The following is a 24,628-nucleotide window of genomic DNA, read 5'->3' as shown; positions in this document are numbered from 1 at the left end:
CCTCAATCTTTCCCAGCATCAGGGTCTTTTCCAAAGAGTCAGCTCTTTCCACCAGGTGGTCAAAGTATTGGAGCTTCAGCTTCAATATCAGTCCTTTCAATGAATATTCAGGTTTGATTTTCTTTAGGATTGACTTGTTTGATCTCTTTTCTGTCCAAGGGACTCTCAAGAATCTTCTCCAGCACCAAAGTTCAAAAGCATCAATTCTTTGGCGCTCAGACTTCTCTATGGTCCAACTCTCACATCTGTATATAACTTACTAGAAAAACCATAGTTTTGACTGTATGGACCTTTCAGGAGTAGGAGATACCAAAAGGTCCAGAAAGAAGCTGAAACTTGGTGAAGGTTGGCATCAATAGAGCTGGTAGTGCCAAAATATGGGTCAAACCCAGAAAATAAAATGTTGGCCAGCATTAGAGGCAAGCCAGTTTCAGAGTTAGAGATGCCTTGTCCAAGTATCAGATTGGTTCATCCTCTCTCCGAACAACGTGAGAAGCAAGTGGCTGGCTAGGAACTGGAGGTCCTCCTGGCCTGGGGCAAGAGCTACATCAACCCTCACAACCAAGTCTGGGTCAGAAGGAGGAAGACAAGAACCTGAGTGTAGGACAGATGCTTCCATACATGCTCAACCAATGCCATCAATTGAAAAAACTCTAAGGAGGTCATAAATATATGGCTAAATTCTGGAACATACTGAAATAAAAATTAATAAGAAAATATCTTTCTAAACCTATAAAAAAGAAAATCAAATTCTTTACTAGTGTGCTAAGGAAACCTGTCAGTGTCTCATCTGGTGTCTAAGTATTTCCAGTATGAAATTTATCTTTCTGTTTACCCGTGACCCTGGGTATGATTTCATAGAATGGTTGGCCTTTCTCATATTTAAACTGTGCCATCGAGCCCTCTGAGAGATATTCTATCTTGGTAAGTTTTTATTAGGGTAGTGTTTCTAAACCCTATCAGATCCAGTGTGTCTCCTTTTAGAGAAAATATTTTATAGCATCTTATTTCCTATCTTGAGATTATAATCACAGATAATATATCTTACCTTCACACATAATTTTCAAAAAGACCTATATAAAGTCGTAGTTGTAATTTTAAGAAGAAATAAAAGGAAAGTGATTTGTCATAGGATAACACATATTTCAATATGTAAAAAAGTTCAGAAATGACTCTATTAGAAGATGGAATGAAAAAGTCAGATGTTTGCACCTGTACGTAGAAATACCATGGTTTCAACAGCTAAAAATGCCAACTGCCAACTGATATAGGTGCCACACTGGCAACTCAAGTGTACCAGTTTTCTGAAGGGGCCAACAACTTTTGTTTCGTTCCCAAGAAAGTAAAGTGTAATTTTCCCCCCATTTGAATGGTAGTTGTACTCATGGAAAATTCAGTATATATTTAAAGTGTATCCAAAATAGTCTGTTTATATAAAAATAGAGTTAGGCTTCAGGCTTGGATCATTAGAAACAGATTTTTCTCCTGCACTGATGTCTTCTGGGACATTTAAAAACTGTGCAGCTCACGCATCCATTATTCACTGTGCAAGACTGTCCTGTATATTGCACAATGCACAGAATCCCTGACACTTACCCAGTGCCATTCATTGCAATGGTAGAAAATTTCCTCCGTGTTTCCAAATGGTCCTTAGGGGAAGGTGTCCCTGAGAGCCACTGCATTAGGGCATCTCAGTATGAAATACTATTTAAAATATAAGGATCAATGAATTGGCCCCTTGTGTTATCGCCATACTTTTGATGAGTGAAAATTTCAAGCAACAAGACTGGAATCTAGGAACAAGGAGACAAAGGACCACTTGAAGATCCCTCATATCACTTAACTAGAGAACAAATAAGAATATTCTAAAGATTAGACATTTTATCCAAAAAAATAATATTAATATTATAATAATATAATATTGTTGAAAACCAAAATCATGTACCAACCTCTACAGGTCAAACCTCCCAGGTTTTAATCAAAAGGCCAGAACGGAAAGTCTTCACCCATTTTTGGGTCCTCAGCTAAATTCAAGATCACTAACAAGGCATTGGATCCTTTATCTGTCCTATGCTTCTGACCTTCTAGAATACTTTGCATCTGCAGTTTAAACATGTGATGTCAACCATCTGTGCCTTTTGCGTAATTGAAATGTTAAGCACTTTGAGGGCAGGAATCTTTTCTATCGTTTCTTGTGTTTCCTCACAAGAACTGGTACAAGATGACAGACTGGTGAATAATTCCAGGGAGAAATGGATGGGAAGAAGAGCTCCCAGAGAGGCACTAATCAAAAACATTTACAGTCTCCAGCAAAAGGGGTCTGGCAGCATGAGCCCAGCTGGATTTCATTGCAATTTAAGAATTGCTATGACCAGTGACTGTAACTTCCATTCTCCCCCTTTATAAATGAGAGTGCTTGCTGTATCCTTTCCGTCTCACTGGTGAAGTAGGGTGTGTGTGAGTGAGGGAGGGGATGGAGATAACTTGTGTTTTTAGTTCATGAGTCTCCAGATATCAAGAATTGCTGTCCTAGAGTAGTACATCTGAAGCACCTGGTCAGCAGTTGGACCTGATTTCAATCTTGAAATCCTAAACTTCAAGTTTAATGCCATAATGGCATGACATTTTGAAAAGCATGTAAAGACTGCAGTAGATTTGAAAAAAAAAAAGAAGTCATAATTTCTTTGAATTTCCTCCCATTAACACTTGGTCCTATAACTTGCTTTCACCAATGGGACTTTAGCAAACAGAAAGCAAAGAGAAGCTTGAAATGTTCTTGCATGCTCGGTTTGAAATATTTGTTTGAAAATTATGTAGGCAAACTTGAGCTAGCCTCCCAAAAGATGAAGCAAGTGGAAATAGGCTCCAGTCCCTCTATCCATTCATGAGCTGACCACAACCACATGAGTAAGCCTGAGTCAGACCAGCAGAACTGCCTATGTGAGTCCAGCCAAAGAGGCCAACTCATAGAATCACAAGCTAATCAATGATCATTGTTTCAATCTACAAAGTTGTGGGGATGATTTGTTATGCAGCACAGATTAACTGACACAGTTACTCTACAGCACCTAATGATGAGAACCTCAGCATCATGAACAACTTGTGTTCCTTGGCTACTATTTCAGAAGACTTCATTATCGGGCTCACTGGAAACATGTAAGATACCAGCTTATCAAAAGGAACACTGGCCCCTCTGATTACTGACTTGTTTTATATATTCAACTTCCACACACAAAGTTTTCAATCTTGCTAAGTTATCAGATCCTGAAACTGCCTGAGAAAAAGAAACTTCATGGTCCAGTACACCCACTTGACATTTTAAGGCAGTTCCTCTAACTTTAATTTTACCTTTGGATTATGAAATTTTATATAATGGATCAGTCGTGCTCCTTAAAAATTTTGGGATTTTATCAAATTACTACTTGTTAGTTGACCCCATACATCTCTTCCCATTGTCCCAGCTTACTGCAAGGTACATATGATTAAATATCATTAACCAAATAGAACTAAAGAAGTTTCATAAATAGACACACCAACCTTTCACCAAATATGGTTCACAGGCTCTTTCAGAAAAGAAACGCTGGAGTTTTCCTTTGGTGTTTCTGTTTCTGAATTCAATTAGGACTGTGTGAGGTGAAAAGGGTACTAACCTAAGAGTTACAAAGCCTGGCTTCCTGTCTAGACCCTTCCCTCTATTTGTTATGAACTCTCAGAGTTATTTAACCTCACCAAGCCTCAGTTTTTCCCATCTGCTGCTGAGAATGATAAAACCTATCCTACCTGCCCTGTCTGCCTAGGTGGGAGGATTAAACAAGAGGATGCTTTGAAAGGGGTTTTGGAAACTATGAGATGGTCTACACAGTAGTGTAGGTCAGTGGTAACAGGTGCTGTTACTTCCTGTCCCACAGAGCCCTTGCTTTGCAATATTTCCTCTAATGATACAGTTTTGCTTGTAACAGGAATGTGTCAGTGAAGCAGTAACTGCAGCTCTTACCAGACAGAAGAACAAACCATCTGAAGCACCACCTCTTCGAAGCATTCCAAGCCTTGTCACACTGATTGCTGGGAAGGTGGGACTTGGCCCCTCCTGGGAGTAATCTCCACCTTCTTTACAGAACTGCCGTCTCATCTGCTATAGAAGGTCTCTGTAGTGTGTATTGCATTTATTTATTAGATTAGATCATTAGACCATTTTTATACCTGCAGGATGCAATTCTACCAAAAAAGTTTCCACACTCATTTTACGCACAGCCCCTAACATTTGTGGGACAAATGGAAATCGATACATCCTTAGAAATATGTTTCGAGTATCAAGGAAGCTAATAAAGGGGTTAAATAAAATACATTCTCATATCCTGACAAATATACCTTAACATTATGACCTTGAAAGCTAGTTTCAAATGTAAATTTCCTCTAAATTCAAACTTAGACTTTTCAGAGTTCCTTCCTACAACATGGTGCCCACCCCCCCACCCTTTCTCTTTCATCCTGCATTCTGAGGGACCTAGTGATCACACATGTGGACACAGCAATCCCTATGTCCAAGCTCCATTTACACTCCTCACAAATGTCAACCTTTTGGGCCACTGGTAGACCTGAGGTGTGCACTGGGGAAGCACAGTCCACACTCAGAAGGGCAGATTGGGGTCAAGGTCTGCACAGTCCCTGGAAATGGGCTGGGGGCCATTTGAGCAGGGATTTCCAGGGTCCTGGACACGTGGGTATGGTCTAGGAGGAGACCTGTGGGCTCTAGAAGCTGTGTTCCCTTGGGCCTGCAGACTCCTCAGCCTTTACTTACTAACATCCTGGAGGTTGTCATCTCTCAGGTTCACCACCTTTCGCCCTCCAACTTCAAAAGCAAGCCACAAGCCACGAAGGTATTGTGTTGGCCACTGGTAGTGACAAAAAACAACACTACAAAATTATGTCCATTCAGTCAAGAAGCCTGCATGGGCTTTGGAAGCAGGAAGTAGAGCTGAGATCTCTGGATGGTGGAGTTCTGAGGTCCTAGATACCCAAGTGGATGTTGTTGACAAAGAGGGAGGGTGGGCTTTAGGGGGACATCTCTCTGACCCAGGGACTGGCACAGCTGGTGAAGGTGGGAATGAGGCCCCCTAAAGCCTGAAGATGAGTCAAGTTTGAGAAGCTGATGAGAAATCCACATGCAGATGTCCTACAGACCATTGAAAATGTGGATGTAAAGTTTGATCAAAGAACAAATAAATAAACTTGAATATTAAGAAAGGAAATGAAGTGGGATTTCCCACACAAGCTGAGAGATGGTAGAAAGTTGTCAGCAGAGGCTTGTGATGACCCTGAAATTACTGCTCCTAACAGCACAGAGGTGGTTGTCTCTCCCTTCTTGCAAAGGCTGTTTTAGTGAGATATGGGACTCTCCAGTGACCATCAGGGGCATCTGAAATTATCCTGAGATAAATGAGTTTGGACTACAAGTGCCAAAAAATATCAATTACCTACACAGTAGCTGTCCAGGCTGCAATCTTGGTGCCACAATCTTGAGACTTCCAAGCTTCTTCTGTCTGCATCCTGAATAATAGTTTCCACCTCATGGTTTAAGATTGCTGCTCAAGCTCCAGTCATCATGTCCACATTCCAGCCAGCAGGAAAGAAGAGTAGAGTAGTTCTTTACCAGAACTTAGACATATGATCACATCCAACTACAAGAGACTTGGTAAATACATAGTTTATTTCAGTGAGCCCTCCCTCCTAAGAATCAGGGCTTCCATTACTAAAGAAGAAATAGATAATGGAAACTTAGAGACAATTAGCTGACTCTGCCACAGGTTGGAAAAGAGATAACAGAAAGAATTGCTTTAGCAATAGCCTCTCTTTGTTTCTGATACACTGAAAGAAGTGAAAGTATTAGTCACTCAGTCATGTCTGACTCTTTGTAACCCTATGGACTGTAGCCTGCCAGGCTCCTCTGTCCATGGGATTCTCCAGGCAAGCATACTGAAGTGCATAGCCAATCCCTTCTCCAGGCGATCTTCCAAACCCAGGGACTGAACTCTGGTCTCCCACACTGCAGGTAGATTCTTTACCATCTGAACCACCAAAGTCCTGGGCAATATGCCCTGCTTTATGTCCTGGTCCCTCTCCTACTGTTTAGGAGGGTGTGGCAGAAGCCTCCCCAGCTCCTCGCCCCATTTCTTTTCAAATAAAGCCTCCTGCAGCAGGCTACTATCTAGATACTGGGCCAGAGTCACGTCTTAATTTGTCCTTGCTCTGCTCATCAAAGGCTATTTCTCTCTTTGAATGAGCTGTAGCTGTAGCCGTTATTATGCCCAGAAAGGCTGTGAAGTTTCCACGGATCAGCAGTTTTGGTAGTTGACTCTGCCTGATCAGATGTAGAGCAAATCATAAACTATTCAACATGTAAACACTGAGGATGTGCTCCGCATGGGTAACTCCCATGAAGTTTGGTTTGGCTAAATGCGTCCTGGGAGGGCTTTAGCCCAGTCCATGGATTAAAGGAGAGAGGGGGGGCTCTAAATCCTATCAGCAAAGTTGGGGAAGGGGAGGGGGTGCTGAAAGGGACTAAGGGGGAAAATAAGGAGCACGGATTTATATTCTAAGGATGAGATTTTCCTATGATAGTCTGTTCTCTTCCTTTCTGATGAGTCTCTAAAGCCAAGGACTTCCTGGAGAGCCCATTGGGAAAAGACTTGGTCACACAGCAGTCTAGGGGAAGAAGGATGGCATGACTGATTCCTTGGAGTATGAGCAAATTTGCCACAGGGGCTGAATCCTAACATTCACGGGCCTTGCCTGGTAACACTTTTCCCAGAACAGCTCTCATTGACCTGTGCTTCTCACCAGTGGGCTTTTCTGGTAGCTCAGATGGTAAAGAATCTGCTTGCAATGCACGAGACCCGGGTTTGACCCATGGGTCAGGAAGATCTCCTGGAGAAGGGAATGGCTACCCACTCCAGTATTCTTGCCTGGAGAATTCCATGGACAGAGGAGCCTGGTGGGCTGCAGACCATGGGATCACAAAGAGTCAGATATGACTGAATGACTAACACTTTCACTTTCCCACCGGTTGCCACTCACTGAAGGGCAGGACAGGGGGCACCATTCTGGCAAATGCATGGGATTTGGAGCCACAGATTAAAATTTCAGTTCTGCTGTTTACTATTAATAGTTACATAGTCTTAAGAGTGGCAACCTTAAGCCTCAATTTGCCTACCTGTAAAATGATGGGGAGAGGACATCCTCACAGGATTGCTGTGAAGCTGAAGTAAGGTAATTCGCATAAACTCCTAGATCAGCTCTGGTCCATTTGGTGACACAAGTTATAATTTCCTGCCACCTTTTCTCCTCCCCCACTGGAAACACTGAGGCACACGTGGAGACCACTTCAGAAAACTTGCTGCGTCTAATAATCCTTGCCCGCCACCTCTACCCCCTGCAACAAATCTCCCACCTTGTTCTCCCTGTCTGGTTGGGCCCTCCTCTGATCTGGTTCTTGGCTCACCAGTCATGGACTGCCCTTTCTCAACAGCTGCCTGGCCCCCATCAAGTTCTCTCTGCCCCAGAGAGGCTTAGGAAGGAAGTCTTTAATTTCTCTGACCACAAAAATTGCTTGTTAGCTAAGCCATATGTCAGCCCAGATGACGGGGGCCTGGCCAGTCCAGAGTGTCAGGAAATCCACAGCTGTGAATACATGCAATCCCAGTGGCTGAAAGTCCCCTGATGCCCAGGGCCCTCTGGAACCCCCCACGGTGGCTGAAATCTTCTCTTGGATCAGAGCAGGATGCAGGTCTAAATGGAGAGACTGGAACCCCAGAATCTTCCTTGGCTGGTGCGCCATTTGCAGTTCAAACCCCTTATTCTCTCCTTCTCCCCTGCCTCCTGGCCGGAAAAGCCTGGCCTCATTGGGGTCAGTTAGCACTGGAGGCCTTAGAGTGGCAGGAATAAGAGAAATCACTTCTGAACCACTTGCTTCCTCAGTGAGACACATCCCGTGAGACCTGTACCTGCCTCATCTGTTTCCTCCTCCTCATAATGCAGGGAGCCCCTCAGCCAGCCCTCTGCTGGGGCGTGGGTACCCGTCCTTCACTCCATCTCCCTCAGTCATCCTTTCCTCTGCACTGTCAATGCTGCCCTCTGGATGGACTCACTCCCCTCACCATACAATCAGATTTGATCATCTCTCATTTAATAAGCAAACAAAACAAAACAGAGACCTTCTCCTCACCCTCCATCCCACTTTCCAGATCCTCTTAGAAGAGTTGTCTCTCTGCCTCACGCCTGTTCCCCGCACAACACAATTCAACCTCCTCTCTGCTGTCTCTGTTGTTATCATGAAAAAGACTTCCAACCATCTCCGTGTTGATAAACCCAGATGAACGCTTTCTTTCTTCATCTCCCTTGACTGAGCATCAGTTTTCAGTGAAATGGGTCTTTTCCTCTCTTGATGTGCTCAATCACTTCAGTCGAGTGACTTTTTGCAAGCCCCCAGGCTCCTCTGTCCATGGAGATTCTCCAGGCAACAGTACTGGAATGGGTTGCCACGCCTTCCTCCAGGGGATCTTCCCAACCCAGGGATCAAATCTGTGTCTTCTGCATTGCAGGTAAGCCAAGAACCAGATCGGAGGAGGGCCTAACCAGACAGGGAGAACAAGGTGGGGGATTTGTTGCTGGGGGTAGAGGTGGCGGGCAAGGATTATTAGACACAGCAAGTTTTCTGAAGTGGTCTCCACGTGTGCCTCAGTGTTTCCAGTGGGGGAGGAGAAAAGGTGGCAGGAAATTATAACTTGTGTCACCGAATATACCAGAACTGATCTAGAAGTTTATGCGAATTACCTTACTTCAGCTTCACAGCAATCCAGAGCCACCATGGAAGCCCTCCTCTCTTGATCCCTAATCTCAACTGTCTCCTGGTTTTCCTCTTTACACACTAATCACAGTCTCTTTGGCTCCTTTGTGGCACACCCTCTTCTAGCCAAGCATTAAATACTGGAGTTGCTCACTTCTCAGCCACGGCCTCATTTTCTCCTTTTTTACAGCCTGTCTTCAAGGGCAACATCCATTCTCACGGGTTTAGATCTCTCTACATGCCATTTATATGCTGATTACTCCTCAACCCACAAGTATTCCTCAGAACTCTCTTCTAAAATACAGACTCCACTCATTGCTGGAATTCTTCACTGAGTGTCTCACAGGTATTTTCAAAATGGCCAAAATAGAACTTTTGATCACCTGAAACTCCTCTTTCTTCCTCAGCCTTCCTCGACCAAGGAAAAGACATAACAACTCTATCCAGTTAGTTGCTCAGGCCAGTGATCCTGGTTAAATGTAAACTCCACAAGGGAAAGGATCTTCGTCTGTTTTCATGGTTGATGGTCCCAAACAAAGAGAGCAGTGATGGACACATATTGACTCAGCACTTATTGTTGAATGAACGATTCCCTCAATTTTTCTCATGATTCACATCCAATCCATCAAGTCTGATTAATTATACTACTTCCAAACCATATCCCCCACCACCCTCACAGCTTCATCTTATGCCCACCATTCTGCTCATCTCCTATTGAGATGTCTGAAATAGCCTTTTTTTTTTTGGTCTTGCTGTTTCCATTTTTGCTCCTTGTCAATCTGTTCTCTTTACAGCATCAGATGATATCATATCAGTCCCTTAAATCCTTCAGGGACTTCCCTTTGGGCTTAAAAGGAACTATGAACTCCATTATTCACCCTACAAAGCTTTGAATGATCATGGTCTAACTCTTCAACTTCATTTCACAACTGTTTCAAATTTTCTCATTAATTTTGGTCATTGGTCTTCTATGAATTCCTGGAAATTTCTGATCTCTTTCCACCTCAAGACACTTGCTGCTTCTTTTCCTCGAGTATTTTTCCCATTGCTCGCTGTATGGAGGGCTGTTCTCAGCCTTTAGGTTTCAGCTTAAATGTCACTTCCTCAGGAGACCTCATTGACTATCCCACCCAAAATATCCCACCTTGGTATTTTTTATTACAGTACTCCCATTATTAACACTGGGCTTCCCTTATGGCTCAGCTGGTAAAGAATCCACCTGCAATGAGGAAGACCTGGGTTTGATCCCTGGGTTAGGAAGATCCCCTGGAGAAGGGAAAGGCTACCCACTCCAGTATTCTGGCCTGGAGAATTCCATGGACTGTACAGTCCATGGGGTTGCAAAGAATTGGACACGACCGAGTGACTTTCACTTTCATTATTAACATTGAATAGAACCTATCATTATTTGGACCAATGAAGGGTTAAATGTTTATCATCTCTCCCTATCTTTTCCTCTACTCATCCCTCACTGAAGTAAACTCTGTAAAGTTAGGGACTGTATCTGTCCTGTTCCCATCATATGCCACTGTGTCTGGTTTGTAGCATTGACTCCTACATTTATTGAATAATGAATACATGACTCCGATGTGCTTCACCTCTCAAGCTACATGTGCATTCCTGAGATAGCTGGTTCTACCTTCACACTCATTTGAATGTTAAGTAACTCAGATATCTGCTGAAGGACCCGTTCTTTCAGATGTATATATAGTTAAGAGGAACTCCCTTTCCTGCACAAGTCCAATGCCCTTGTCAGGATGTTTCTGAATTCCTGATGTCTTAGGTTCTTAAGAGCACTTCTGCTTTAAATTTTCTGCTCCTATAAATTCTCAGTCCTATGTAGCTGTTCTTAGCTTTCTTTTCCAACTTGACCCATATGAGAAACTCAGCTTCCTCTTCCTCATTGGCCTCAAACACCACATAACCAGGCATCTGAGGACAGAGCAGACTTTGTTGATATGTTGGAGCTCAGGTCAGGATGGAAAAGAGGCAGGCAGGAAAGCAATGGAGTGTTTATCCGATAGCACTAGAAAACAAAAGGCTTTACATTTCAGTGTTAAATTTTCCTGTCCTTAAGAGTCCTTCTGTCCTCAGCACCACCATACCAGCATCACCACCACTGCCACCACCCTGCCATCGCTGATTTTTCACTTTTCTCAGTCCATTTATCAGTCCCTCTTCTCGCCTTTGCCCTTCACCTCATTTCTTTTGGAAAGTGGCTTCATGCTCTTTTCCTGTTCTTTCAGACCAGAGGTGAGAGGGGGCAGGATGGGAAGAGAAAAGGGACACTTGTCTTCCAGATAAACAGAGGGCAATCTACTTCAGAGAAATAGTCCAATCTCTTATAAACATTGGGTTTAGGTAACTGTGGTTTTAAAAAGCACCTTAAAAAAAAAAACACAAAACACCACTTTACCTACACATTCTGTGCACTAATTAAGAGAAGTATATCTATTGCCATACGTGCCTACCTTAATAGTGATGTATAGATTGATAGATATAATATAATAGTGATATAATAGTTATACATATGGAGACAGGGGGCCTTCCCAGGTGGCACTAGTGGTAAAGAACCTGCCTGCCAATGCAGGAAATGCAAGAGACGTGAGTTTGATCCCTAGGTCGGGAAGGTCTCCTGAAGGAGGACATGCAGCCCACTCCAGTATTCTTGCCCAGAGAATCCCATGGACAGAGGAGCCTGGTGGGCTATGGTCCATAGGGTCACAAAGAGTTGGACATGACTAAAGTGACAGCACACACGCACGCATATATACAGAGAGAGACAGAAACAGAGAAAGAGAGACAGAGACAGCGAGACAGATTTGGGGCAATTTTCGGGGTTGTTTTCCAAAGAATTCTTGTAGACAGGCCAGAATTCAGTGAACTTGACTCTCTAAGAGTCATGACTTTGGAATCCGGGCAATGATTCCCCTTGACTGGATCTATAGTTATCTCACCTCCACCCCTTCACACTGATACCTGTTACCCCTTGACTCAGGTTGACAAACTAACTGAGCTGGTAGAGTGGTCTGGGGAAAGGCTCCAGTTAAGATTAGCGCCGAGGAAGAGTAAAATCCTCATTTGGATGTAAAGTGTGGAACATTGATGGGAATGGTATCACTTGATTTCCAAAGAACCACTCTGAGCACATAGGAAATCCCACACATCTCAGAAACAATAAAGAAAATAATAAAAAGACTATGTTCCTATGGTGAAAGAGATTGAAACCATTTTCTCTAGATGAAAACAACTGAAAAGGTCATGTATAGATTACCCAAGAAACATGATAGCTGACTCCCCAGAGCCAGAGTCAAGGATACTTTCAGACTTCAGCCTGTGATTGAAGTACATTACCTTTTGTTCTAAGTTCAAGTTGATATATTCTAAACCATTCAGGCCCCCTAAACTTGGTCTCTGAATACAGAATAATTTATACTTTTAGGTATACCTCTGACCCATTGCTAGCTTCCTTAAATTAAGGGGAAAGTGAAAGTGTTAGTCGCTCAGTTGTGTCCGACTCTTCCTGACCCCATGGACTATTGCCCGCCAGGCTCCTCTGTCCATTGGATTCTTCAGGCAAGAATACTGGATTGGGTTGCCATTTCCTTCTCCAGGGGATCCTCCCGACCCAGGGGTCAAACTTGGGTCTCCTGCATTGGAGGCAGACTGTTTATCGTCTGATCCATCAGGGAAGTAAATCATGGGGAATGGGGCCATAAATGAAATAATTTGCATTCACTTTTGTGTGGGTTACTGAGTGATATACATGCCAAATAATCTAAAGAGGATGGAAGTAGGACTGTCCCACCATCCCCAGCAAAGGGGAGAAAGAGCGGTCGTTCTGTTGTTCCTATTCCACGCTCTCTCCTTCCTCAGGGAGGGCAGATCGGGCCAGTCCTCACCACCAGTCACTGTCTTCCCCCAACCTATCCCCTTTGGCAATTGTCTGAAAAAGCAAGAGACACAGAGATGGAGTCTTTGTCTTTGAAGGAAGCTATGGCCCATGTGTTGGGATCAGACATAGCGCCTCCCACATGTACCACACTCTCGCTCTCTGAATGACTTCTCCTGCCCACTGTTCTTCCTCCCTCTTCTCCGTGTCTGGCCTTCTCTAGCACCACCTCGCTAGGCCAGGTGAGTGGTCAGAGCTAATGGCTGAATGAACTCCTGCTCCTGTTCTTCTCCTCGCCTTCAGGCATAACTCAGAGTGAGGAAGAGGGGGAGGGGTCTTTTTGGCCAATGTTTGTGGCCAATAGAGGACCCAGAGTCTTTGTATCCCCTTTATTGAGTGGTTCTGTGGTCCCAGCATTGCTACAGCCCCTCTCTCCTCAACTCCCTCCAAATTCAATCCAACAGATTTGTAGACTTCTCAGTAGATGGCTCAAAACCTGCTCCTTCCTTCCACCTCCACTGCCATCAGCCTCACCCAGACCTAGACTCCTGCATCAGCCAGTTCCAGACTCTTCCTTTACCTTATTCTCTTCTCTTCCTGCTCTCCACACATCAGCTGGAATGATGTTTTAAAATGCTGGTCAAATGATATCACTGCCCTTCTAAAGGTCTCCAATGTGAAGGCAGCTTCAGAATGTCTATTACAGGTTGTGTGTCATTTACCTAGTATTGTGGAAACAGTAATTAAAGAATGAGGGCTGGAAGGGTTGATGGGGATTACCAGGCACAGTTTGGGGGGCTGACAAACCACTCTGAATAAAATCCACTCTATTCACTGGCATTCAAGGGCTTGCATGGGATAGTCCTTTTCTTTCTTTTTGCCTTCAGGTCGTCCCATTGTCCCTCTGCTTGATAGTTTGTCCCACAAATCCAGCTAGCTCTAACCCTGTCCTGTCTTTCCCACAGGTCCTCCCCTCCACCTCTGCTTCAGCAGGACTGGCTCCTCCAAAGCCAGCATGTCACCTCATTGGAGAGGTCTTCTCTGGCCTTCCTTTCTAGCCAGCTCCCAGGGACTTCCCTGGTGGTCCAGTCCATTGGTGCCCCCAAGGCAGGGGGCCCAGGTTCAATCTCTGGGCAGGGAACTAGATCCCACATGCCACAACTAAGAGTATTCATTGGAAGGACTGATGTTGAAGCTGAAGCTTCAATACTTGGGCCACTTGATGTGAAAAGCCGGCTCATTAGAATAGACCCTGATGCCGGGAAAAATTGAAGACGGAACAAGAAAAGGGTGACAGAGGATGACATGATTGGATGGCATCAATGGACATGAGTTTGGACTCAATGGACATGAGTTTGAGCAAACTCTGGGAGGTACTGAAGGACAGAGAAGCCTGGCATGCTGCAGTCCATGGAGTCGCAAAGTAGACTTAGTGGCTACACAACAACAACTAATAGTTGTTATATACAGCAACTTAAAAAAAAAGATCCCACACGAGGTAACAAAGATTCTGCATGCTGCAATTGTTGTTCATTGCTATTCCCCAGCACCTAGCACAGTGCTTGTCATCATAGTCACCCCCAAAATATTTGGGAATGAATGAATGAAATTTACACTGGCTGACTGTTATCATTTCTCTTCCAGTTAAAAGAATCACGGGTAGCTAAATTAAGAAAGTAGCAATGATTAATAGCAAATCTGGGCTCTGCACATGTAACCTCAATCATTCAGGTGCATAATCCAAATTTTATCTGGAGTTGAACACATACATGTGTAATCAAAGGACAGCCTGATGGTGCCTGGACCCAGAGAACAGGTATCAGGGATTTAGGAAGGGACGTGTCAAGATATATCACCACCACATTTTAAGTACATCTAGAATCTTATGGTCTAGTGCAGTGTTTCTCAGCCTCCATAATATTGAAATTTGGGGCTGAACAGCCATTGCTGTGAGGAGCTGTCATGTGCTTTATTGGACATTTAGTAGCATCTGTGGCTTCTACACATTAGATGTCAATATCACCCCATTATCAGTGGTAAACAACAAAAAATGTCTCCAGAAACTGCTAAATGTCCCCAGGGAACAAAATCATCCCAGTTGAGAACCACCAGTCTAGAGGAACAGTTAGCCATCTTCAAGAGAATTGCCATCAAATCTTGGGTACCACAAAAGAAAGAAACTAGAAGAGTAGACTGGTAGTAGGTTGCTTTTTATTCCTGGTGTGAGGACTAGCACGAAGTATTCAAAGGCTACAATGTGTAATCAATCTAGCTTCAGCTTCAGAAATAGACAAAAGATCCACAGGATGAAGCCTGAAGCTCACCAGAGATTTCCAAAAGAAGAAGGAGGTGAATTAAATATGACTAGATAAAATAATTCATGCAACAGAGGTAGGATTTAATTATGGGTGACTGCAGTCTATGAATGTGAATCCAAAATGTGCCAAAGGCACATCATGCAATGATGACTGAGATGATGCTCATCGTAAATGACTGGCTTATAAACCAGAGCTTCCTGGATGGCACACAGGGAATGAGCAGCATCTGACAGTGGCTTTTATCAATAGGCAAGTCCAGGTAAACAGTTCAGAAGCTGCCAACTTGATGGTATCACTGGCCCGTGGTACTGGGATGAAAGCGCTTTATAAATCATCTTGATGTCAATCCAAGCACTTAGAAAAGCAGAACTAAGGTTTCAGGTCTTAGGTCTGGAAGGATGTGGCATGTGTAGAGATAAATGGAGTAGAGAGAAATGACAGGAATGAGACAGAAGTGAAACATGCTATACTTACTTGAAATAAACACCCCAAGTCTTACTGCAGAAATGCAAATTTTGACACAGAGAAGGCAGCAAAACAGTTAAGTAAATCAGCCTAGAAGGAATGAGAATGGAAAAATGATTACAGTACAGAGCCCTCCCAAGGAAAACAGGAAACATGCTGTGCTGGAGAGAAAGCAGAAACCCTTTCTCAAACAGACAATTCTACATGCAAGTGGAAACTTGAAAGGAGATACGGAGCCACCAGTTCTCACACAAACACGCAGTAACCACATAACAGCTGCCTGATGCAGAGCCGAGTCTGTGAATATGTCTTTGAAATTATCAGTGGCAACAGCTGAATAGGATAGAAGCTGTGAAGGCTTCTTCTCCGTTAAGAGAGGCTTTTAGAAACGATGTGGGAGACCACAGACTTCATGATTTCAACAGCAAGGGAAAAGTGTTTTGAAGCTCTAAGCCATAGCTTGCATGTAAGAATTGCTAAGAAAGTTATGTTTAATTACAAAGAAATCAGCAGAAATTTTCAGCAGGGAAACTGTCCTGCAAATCTGTGAGGTTAAACTGCAAAGGAAAATGTTAATGGCTGAAGCAGGCTATCCAAAGAATTCCAACACCTTTCCGGAAAGCATTCGGTGTCGTTCCTTGTTTAAAAAAAAAAACAAAACTCCTAATCTGCAAAAAATATATTCCGGCATTTACAAGGCAAGCTATTTTGACCACAAGGAGAAAAAGAAGCTCCCAAACCAATTTTGAAATCAACTATCGGATTACAGTCAATATTTTGGCACGGCAGGAAGAACACTGAGGCTCATTTGAAATACTGTGTGCAGCTCTGATAAGGACATAAATATGGAGAAGGTGGAGCAGGGAGCAACCAAATGATAAAGAGACTCAAAGGAGACATTCTTTACATTAGCACGAATCTTGCAAAATCAGCAACTGCACAGCACTTGGTCAGCAAAGAAGGGGATTTATGAGAGAATTTCATTGAGATGCTAAGGGAAAATCTAAAGGGATTACCAATGATAATGCAACAGGGCTACTTAACTTTGAATGTAAGACCAGGGTCTGCAAATTTAGGTCAATAAAAAAAAGAAATTAAAAATATTTTTCTTGTTTGTTTGTTGGGGGAGGGTTTGGGGTTTTTGAGGAGGGGAGAGGAGTCTTGAGGAATACTGAATGGGAAAGACGAATTGTCAGAGCTGCAGAAAGGATAAAGAAAGAAGAGTATGAATTTTACAGCATCTTGTAAATGACAGTAGAAACTAGAGAAACAAACATTTTTCTCCTTGAGTCCACCTTTAGTTTTAAACTTCCCCTCATAGACCTACCTCATAAGTGAATTTTGTATAATCCTGCTCTACGATATAGAAAGCAACTTGTTTAACTGTAATAGAGAATCTGGGTCACATAGCTCAGAACTCTCAGTGTCCTTTCTGGCTTTTTGCTTCTGTTATTTCAAGTCCAAGTGCTCCACCAAGATTCAGCCCAAATTCCATCTTCTCTGGAAAGCCTTTGCTGGCTTCTTCATTGAAAGTGATTTCTTCCTGTTCTGAACTCTTCCACCATGTCTTTCACATTATTCGACACTGTTTAACTGCCAGGAAGAGGAAGCAAACTCTATTATAAGAAATTTAAAAGAAGGATCAATATGCACGTTTTCTGCTTTTCCTTAATACCTCTCACTGTAATTTTTGGTAAAGAAGTTACTCCTTTGGTAAAAGAGTTAACTTAAAAATGAGTTATAAATTGGTTGATGAAGTACACACAGCATCTCATAATAAACTCATTGCATCTTATTATCCTAGGAGAGTTGTACAGTGGGGTTCTGTTGTGGTAACATAATAGCTACCGTTTACTGTCTCATTACTATATACTTAGCATAAGTTATGTCAAGAGCAAAGAAAAAAATGAAAGAATTAAAAGGTGAGTATGCAATTTTAAGTGATGAAAAGAAGCAGGAACAGATTAAAATTAGAGAATTGAGATCTAATCCTAATTAAGGTTTTAAAATGGAAGAGATCAATTTTCTTAGAAAAGAAAGGACTTTTAAATGCTAATATATGGTTATATTTATGCTACATTATTTCATTATGCTTTCATTAAGTGATCATATTCTACAATAGATGAATGTGTACCTATATATATATATACATGTAAATGCATTTTTTAAAGTTCTAGAGTGACAGACACCTGTTAATAACTGTATTTTCCTCTAGGGAATGAAGTAACTAAGTGATTGAGTAAACCTGAAGTAGATCTAACTTATGTCACCACATCCAGAATGGGGTGTGAAAAGAGACAGAGAGGAGAGGTTTAAGGACGTTTGACTTGACTCTATTGTGGATTATTTTTATATTCATATTCATGAATATGAATACACATATTCATGTGTGTATCAGCCAGAGTCTCAGTCAGAAGAAATAAATCACCCCAATTATCCTAACAGTGAGAATTTAATATAAAGAATTTAAACTAGGTATTAAAAAAATGGAAAAAGTAAAAGGGGGACTGTGAAATATCACAGGAGTAATAGCTGTACAAAGCAACCAGCACCTAGGGCTGGAGAACAGAGAGGAGGTTGGGATTGTTAGGTTTTAGGAGTTTGGAAGTGAGTTTAGCTGGTGCTACAGCCTCAGGACCGCAGAGGACAGAGTCAGATCTCTGACAAGTGGGTATCTGCAAAGATTGGGAAAAGTGCAAACTGGAATCAACTGCCTCTGGGGAGGGGTTCCGGTGAAGGGCCACTGCTGGGCAACACCCGCAGGAACAGGAGGCAAACAGGAAGCAGCTAGTTCTTCCTCTTCCTTCCACTTTCTGTCTCCCTTTGGCGCCCCCTCATGGAGACAAGTGGCTGAGATTCTTGCTCAGTCTCAGGGCATGTGCCTAGCTTATTAATGAACCTATTTACAGTTTATTGATTAAGCTGTGCTGCAAACTCTGATCCTGGGGGGTGAAATAAAAAATTCAGCTCTGTCATAATCAAAGGAGTCAGAAATGGCCTCAAAGAGGTTATAAATGGACCCTCTGCTTACACAAAACCAGTTTCCTTGGAGAGGAACATCAGTTTGGTAGAGCACACACAGCTAGGAGCCAGCATGTTTTTAATTCTCTTTTTGGCTCTGCTACTGAGTGGGCAGTCTTATATAAACCACATAATCTCTTTAAAAATAACAATAATAAAAATTAATTCCTGAATGGTGCTCACCATGTGTCAGACACTAAGTGTTTTATGTATATTAATTAATTTAATCCTTGCAACAGTTCTATGAGAAAAGGGACTTTAGTTACTTCACCCAAGGTCACAAAATAGTGAGGAAAAGACCAGAGATTGAACCCAGCAGCCTGATATACAAGTTTTCTCTTTATTACCAATCATTGCTGCCTCTCAAACATTTATATTACATGCCAGACACCATTCTACATTCTTAAATTAGAGAAAAACCTTCTGAAGTAAGGACTGTCACCCTCAATTTACATATGAGAATAATGAATCCAGGGGGCTCTCTGGCCTCCATTTCTCTGTCTGTCAAATGGGTAGGTCGGATCAGCTGACATTGATTCCAGTTTCTGTAGACCCTGGGATTCTATAATTAAAGAGCTCAAGAGTTCTGGCTAAAACCCAACTATAAAAACTCATTTTATGCATTTGCAGACCTCCTGATCTCACAAGTTTAATAATGGCCCACTCATGTACAGAAGCACAAAAATTGCCAACTCAACACAGGTTATTATTCTCCCATCATCTATTCTCTAGGAATTAGATGGGAAATAAAAGGAAGGGAATCAAAAATCATTTAGGGTAATACATTGCTTGCTTTTAGCAATTAGCTCCAAGATCATATCCACATCTGGCTGTGTTAAATTGGGAAAGGGATGACATGCACTTTTTATTACTTTTCTTTTCCTCATTTTTTAATATTCTGTTTGACTTTTAGACATTCAGTCTACCACAAGCCTTTGAGAAAGGTTAGTATTTTCACAGCAGAAAGGTTAAGAACCCAGGAAAGCTTGCCTGAGGATACCCACCTGGTAAGAACTGAATTGGGATTTGAACTTGTGATGAGTTTTACCTAAAGTGACAGTATCAGGACTGTTAAGACTAAAATTGACCTTGTCTTCAAAATTCTTTTTTTTTTAATAAAAACTCTCCTGTCAGTGTATATAACCTTGTAACTCTTGACAAGCCAAGGGTACGGACATTGATAAACTCCCAGCGAGTCAGCTGAGTGACCTGACCTCAGTGAATCCCTGTCAGCATCACCATAGCAAGTCACAGACCAGCCACATACCATGCTGACACCATCCAGGGTCCACAGGTATCTAATGTCCCTAGGAACTTCACACCACACTACAGAGCCTGGTATGTAGAATATGGCAAGACCTTTAAGAACCTCAGGAATTCTATGATTTTTTATAAGGGCAGATACCTATCTTCTTAGAAATGTTTCTATGAAAAAAGTTGTGCATGTGGGCAAAATCAAGCCCCCTCTGCTCACCAACAGATGACTTTAGCCAACTCTTGTATGGTGCCACTTTTATCATCAAAAAAAAAAAATCCCTAATAGTTTTTTTGGACCCTAATCTTCTGGGAAATGGGGGTTTCCTGCCATAACAAGAGGTCTGTCTCAGAGAGAGATTTGATTCCTCATTTGAACATCTGTAGAACCTCCTAAAATAGTTTAGATAGAAATGAAAATGATGGGAGGAGAGAAAACCTCCACGAGGGATGGTCCTGGAATGCAGGTTCCATGTGATTTACTCCAAAAATAGTTAAGCAAAAAGAGGATGGAGAGCTGCTCCTGTTTCTCACCTTCCCTCCCCAGATGGGGCAGAAGTCCTCTGGGAATCCTCTACTGCCGGTTACAGCACACCTCCCACAGCTGGTGCCCCAGGGCTGCCTCCACACTGAAAATGAATGACTGCAATCAACTATCAAGGTCAACAGCTGATTGAATCTAATGCTACTGGAAGGAGGTTGGGAGGCTTTGGCGCTTTGTTACCTGGGGTTCAAGTCCCAGGTCCTCCACTGACTGTGCAAATCTATGCAAGTATTTTTAAGCCTAAGTTTCATTTGACAAATCAGGGTAATAATACCCATTTCATTGGCTGGTGTGTCAGTTTTCAATGGCTTTCATAACAAGTACCACAAACTAGGGGGTTCAGAATAACAGACACTTTTTCTCTCATAGTTCTGGAGGCCAGGAGACTAAAATCAAGATATCCAAGAGGCTAAGTCCTCTCTGAAGAGTCTAAGGAAGAATCCTTCCTTGCCTCAGCCCCTGACATTTCTTGGTGATGGCAGGATCACTCCAACCCCTGCCATCTCCTCACATCTCTCTGTGTCTCTGTTCTCCCCTCTTCATATAAGGACATGAGTCATTAGATTCAGGGTCAAGGCTAACCTGGGATGATCTCATCTTGATCCTTAACTAATTACATCCACAAAGACCCTATTACCAAATAAGATCAAATTCTGAAGGCCAGATGGACATAAATCCTTGTTGGGGGCACTACCAACCCATGATAACTGTTTAGGGGATTGAATGAGAAGGGAGCAGTTAAAGCACCTCATTTAATACCTGCATGTTATAGGTCTTTAATAAATACAGGGATGATTTTTATTTTTTGTTATTATTGCTGCAGCTGGGCTCATCATTGCCTTCTAGGCAATAAAGAAAAAGGGTTGATTTGGGAATGAAAGGACAGGTCTGAGGAGTAGCAAGGAAAGGGCAGTGGAGAAAAAGTAGGAGGTTTGGAAAGCGGGAGGAGAAAGTGCTGAGGGGACACTCATTACCTGGTTTGTTCCAGTGCCCACAAGGGCTTCCTTTGTGGCTCAGCTGGTAAAGAATCTGCCTGCAATGCGGGAGACCTGGGTTCAATCCCTGGGTTGGGAAGATCCCCTGGAGAAGGGAAAGGCTACCCACTTCAGTATTCTGGCCTGGAGAAATCTGTGGTCTGTACAGTCCATGGGGTTGCAAAGAATCAGACACTACTGAGCAACTTTCACTCACTCACTCTAAGACCGGGGCCTGGATACACTGGGCATGAGGCAGGAAAACTGGACACCTGAGCCTGACCCAGCCTGGCCATCTCCCCATTGTGGTCTCACTGCCCTGAGGGAAAAGAAAGAAGAATCCGGGGAAAAAAATTCTCTACATGCTCACTTCTTCCTCTCCTGGTACAGATGCCTGCTTGTTCAGACATGTCTGACTCTTGTGAACCCATGGACTATAGCCCACTTTCCTACTCCAGGGGATCTTCCTGACCCAAGGAATGAACCCTCATCTCCTGTGTCTCCTGCATTGGCAGGCAGATTATTCTTTACCGCTGAGCCACCTGGGAAGCCCCTCTGGTACAGGTACTTCGGAATTTTTTGTATGGGAGTAGGAGAAGAACTGACTCTGGAAGCAAGACTCACAGAGCGTAGAGGCCTCCTCCCTGAAAAGTAAGTGGATCTCAGTGCTGAGTGTGGAGAGAAACTCCTGTTATTTCAGAAGATTCCTGAGCCCTGGAAATGAACCAAGCACAACAAACACATGAAGTCAAAGGCAGCTGGAAAAGCTAGGCCCCTTCCTCCCCAAGGCCAGAATGACGGGCATCCTGGATGCTCTAAAATTTAGTCAATGCAATTCTGAAGACACCAAAGTTTCACCCTGATATAAATTATACACCGCCAAGCACTGTAGCTTGGGTCAGATTCCTGGCTCAGGAAGATGCCCTGGAGAAGGAAATGGCAACCCACTCCAGTATTCTTGCCTGGAGAATCCCATGAACAAGAGGAGCTTGGCGGGCTACAGTCCATGGGGTTGCAAGAGTTGGACACGACTGAGCCACTAAACTACCACCAAGCACTGTAGCTAACGGTTTTGCTAGAACTGTGGTACATGTTTATGTCCCTGGGAGAGATCGAAGGGCAAGAGGTGAGTCATGACCAAAAAATTATTAACTATAAATATTCTCTTGAAGACCAACTTCTTCCCTCCAGAGACGAGCGTTGTAGACTGTCAGCCAGGTGTTTGCTTTTTTGTAGCATGAACACTTTGACGGTATGAGTCCATGGGCTACTTTTCAGAATAATGTTTTAAATAAAATAATAAAAAAGTACAAAGCAAACAATGATATCAAAAGACACTTATTAAAATACCAACAAAACAACCAATTTATGATGTGCTTTTTTTCTCAATGTATTAATAAAAAGTTCTAGAAACAGGTCTTATAGCTACTGTAATTTTTTGAAGTTAGGAGGAATTTAACCAATATTTCAAGATCTCTGCAGCAACTGTAGAGAGTTTGACAAATTTCAGTGGTTTATTGTCTACGTTCATAATTGAAGAAATGCTAACTTTCAGTTGGGATTAAGTGGAAATACACACATAGTTTTTTTTTTTTCCTTATCCTAGTTCACAGAACTCTCTTCCTAGGAGTCGGTGGACCCCATATTTCGAACCTCTATTCTGAGCAAACTTCAAAAGTACCCAAATTGTGGTGGGGCTCTGCCAGCAAGCGCTAGCACCAATTCAGTTACGTTAGCAAAGGAGGCCCCCTGCTGGCCAAAATGCGGCTGCCAATCCATCCGAAAACTCAATTGGCCGTGTTAGAAAACAATAGGTTAGGCAATCAATTCACTGACCCACATCAAGAAATGGAGCGCGGAAGGCTACTTGTCAGCCAGGCCCCGGGGTATCTAATCAGTACAGATTTAAAAGTCCCATCTGGCTTAATGGGAAAGTGCTGATGGTTTGTGCTGTTGGTTATTAGCAGAGGTGGAGATGCCAGCCTGGACCGCTGTTTCTAAGGCGGCGTCTTTCTCCTCTCCCGGTCAACAACAAACCCCGCAGATTGCTTAAAGGATAGGTTTCCCCAGGGGCTTGTCTGACCAGGGTATTTAAAGGCTGCTTTCAGTGCTTGGAGCCAAGGGCAAAGAAAGGAGAGGAGATATGAATGTAGGACTTAGGATGTGCCAGAAACCAGGATAAGAATTTTCATGTGTGCTATTACCGTCAATTCCTAAAGCAATCCTGCATGAAGTTACTATTACTATTTACAGAGTCTTGGAGAGGAGAGCTGTCACTTGCTCATGGTCACTCTGAATGAATGGCTGTGTGGGTTGGGGGGATGGGTAGCCCATCTGCCGAGTTTCTGCAGCCTGAGGCAAGGAGAGTCCTACCTGGGTACCTACTACAGTTAGCACAGAGTTCTGGAGCCTGGTGTCAGGTTTGAGCCCTGGGCTTCACACTAATAGCATGAACTTAGACAAGTTTATCAATCATCTGCGCTTTGTTTTCCCTATCTGGGAAAGGAGGATCGTAACAGTATCTATTACAAAAGTTGTTGTAAAGATCAAATGTAAAACCCATATAACAGTGCCTGATATAAATAAATGACAGCTATTATTACTCCGAGAAAATGTTGCCTCCTGGATACTAAAGCAACTACACAGCCGGCAGCCTAAACCATCATTCTTCAATTAAAGGCAATTTTGTTCCCCAGGGAAGTTTTGGCCAAGTCTGTAGACATTTTTGGTTCTCACAACTAGGGACCATCTAATGGGTAGAGGCTGGCAACATTGTTAAACATCCTATAATGCACAGGATAGGTCCCTCAACAAAAAATCAAGTGGCCTCAAATGTTAATATTGTCGAGGCTGAGAAACTCTGTCCTACTCTGAACACCAGTGAGGTGAAGAATAGTTTGCCAGATATGATGAGGTGCTAGGTGGGAACTGGAAGCCCCCATCCTAATGGAGGAGGGCCAGGCGATAACCAAGTACATAAACAGGAAACTATTAGATGGCAATAAATGCTGTGATAGAAGTAAAACAGTGGCAGAGAGTGATGGGGTTGAGCTCCTTAAAGTGGATGAGAAGAATGTTTTCTTAGAGGAGGTGGCATTTAAACTGGACTTGAATGACAGGAAGTGACCAGGCATCGAAGATCTAAGCAAAGAGCCTGGCTGGCAAAGGGACAGTTCCTGCAGGCCGTGCAGTTCCTGCAGTTCCTATCAAGGCCGTGATGTGACTGAGGACAGAAAGAATGGGAAGTTAGAGAGTAGTAGTGGGGAGGGAAGTAGAGAGACAAATAAAATTCCAATAAGAGACCACAGATGATTTCCT

General features: G+C 43.0%; 1 protein-coding gene across 1 annotated transcript in view; it reads right to left on the bottom strand.

Annotated features, from left to right (window-relative positions):
* The window catches only part of MAIP1 (matrix AAA peptidase interacting protein 1), a 139,797-nt gene that overhangs the window by 89,757 nt on the left and 25,412 nt on the right, over window positions 1-24,628 (bottom strand). The window lies entirely within an intron of this gene.

This window comes from Giraffa tippelskirchi, chromosome 3, assembly GCF_054371585.1.
Source record: "Giraffa tippelskirchi isolate mGirTip1 chromosome 3, T2T-mGirTip1v1.2.pri, whole genome shotgun sequence".
NCBI lineage: Eukaryota > Metazoa > Chordata > Mammalia > Artiodactyla > Giraffidae > Giraffa > Giraffa tippelskirchi.
The sequence above is the reverse complement of the archived record's forward strand: the minus strand, read 5'-3'. Positions and strand labels throughout refer to the sequence as shown.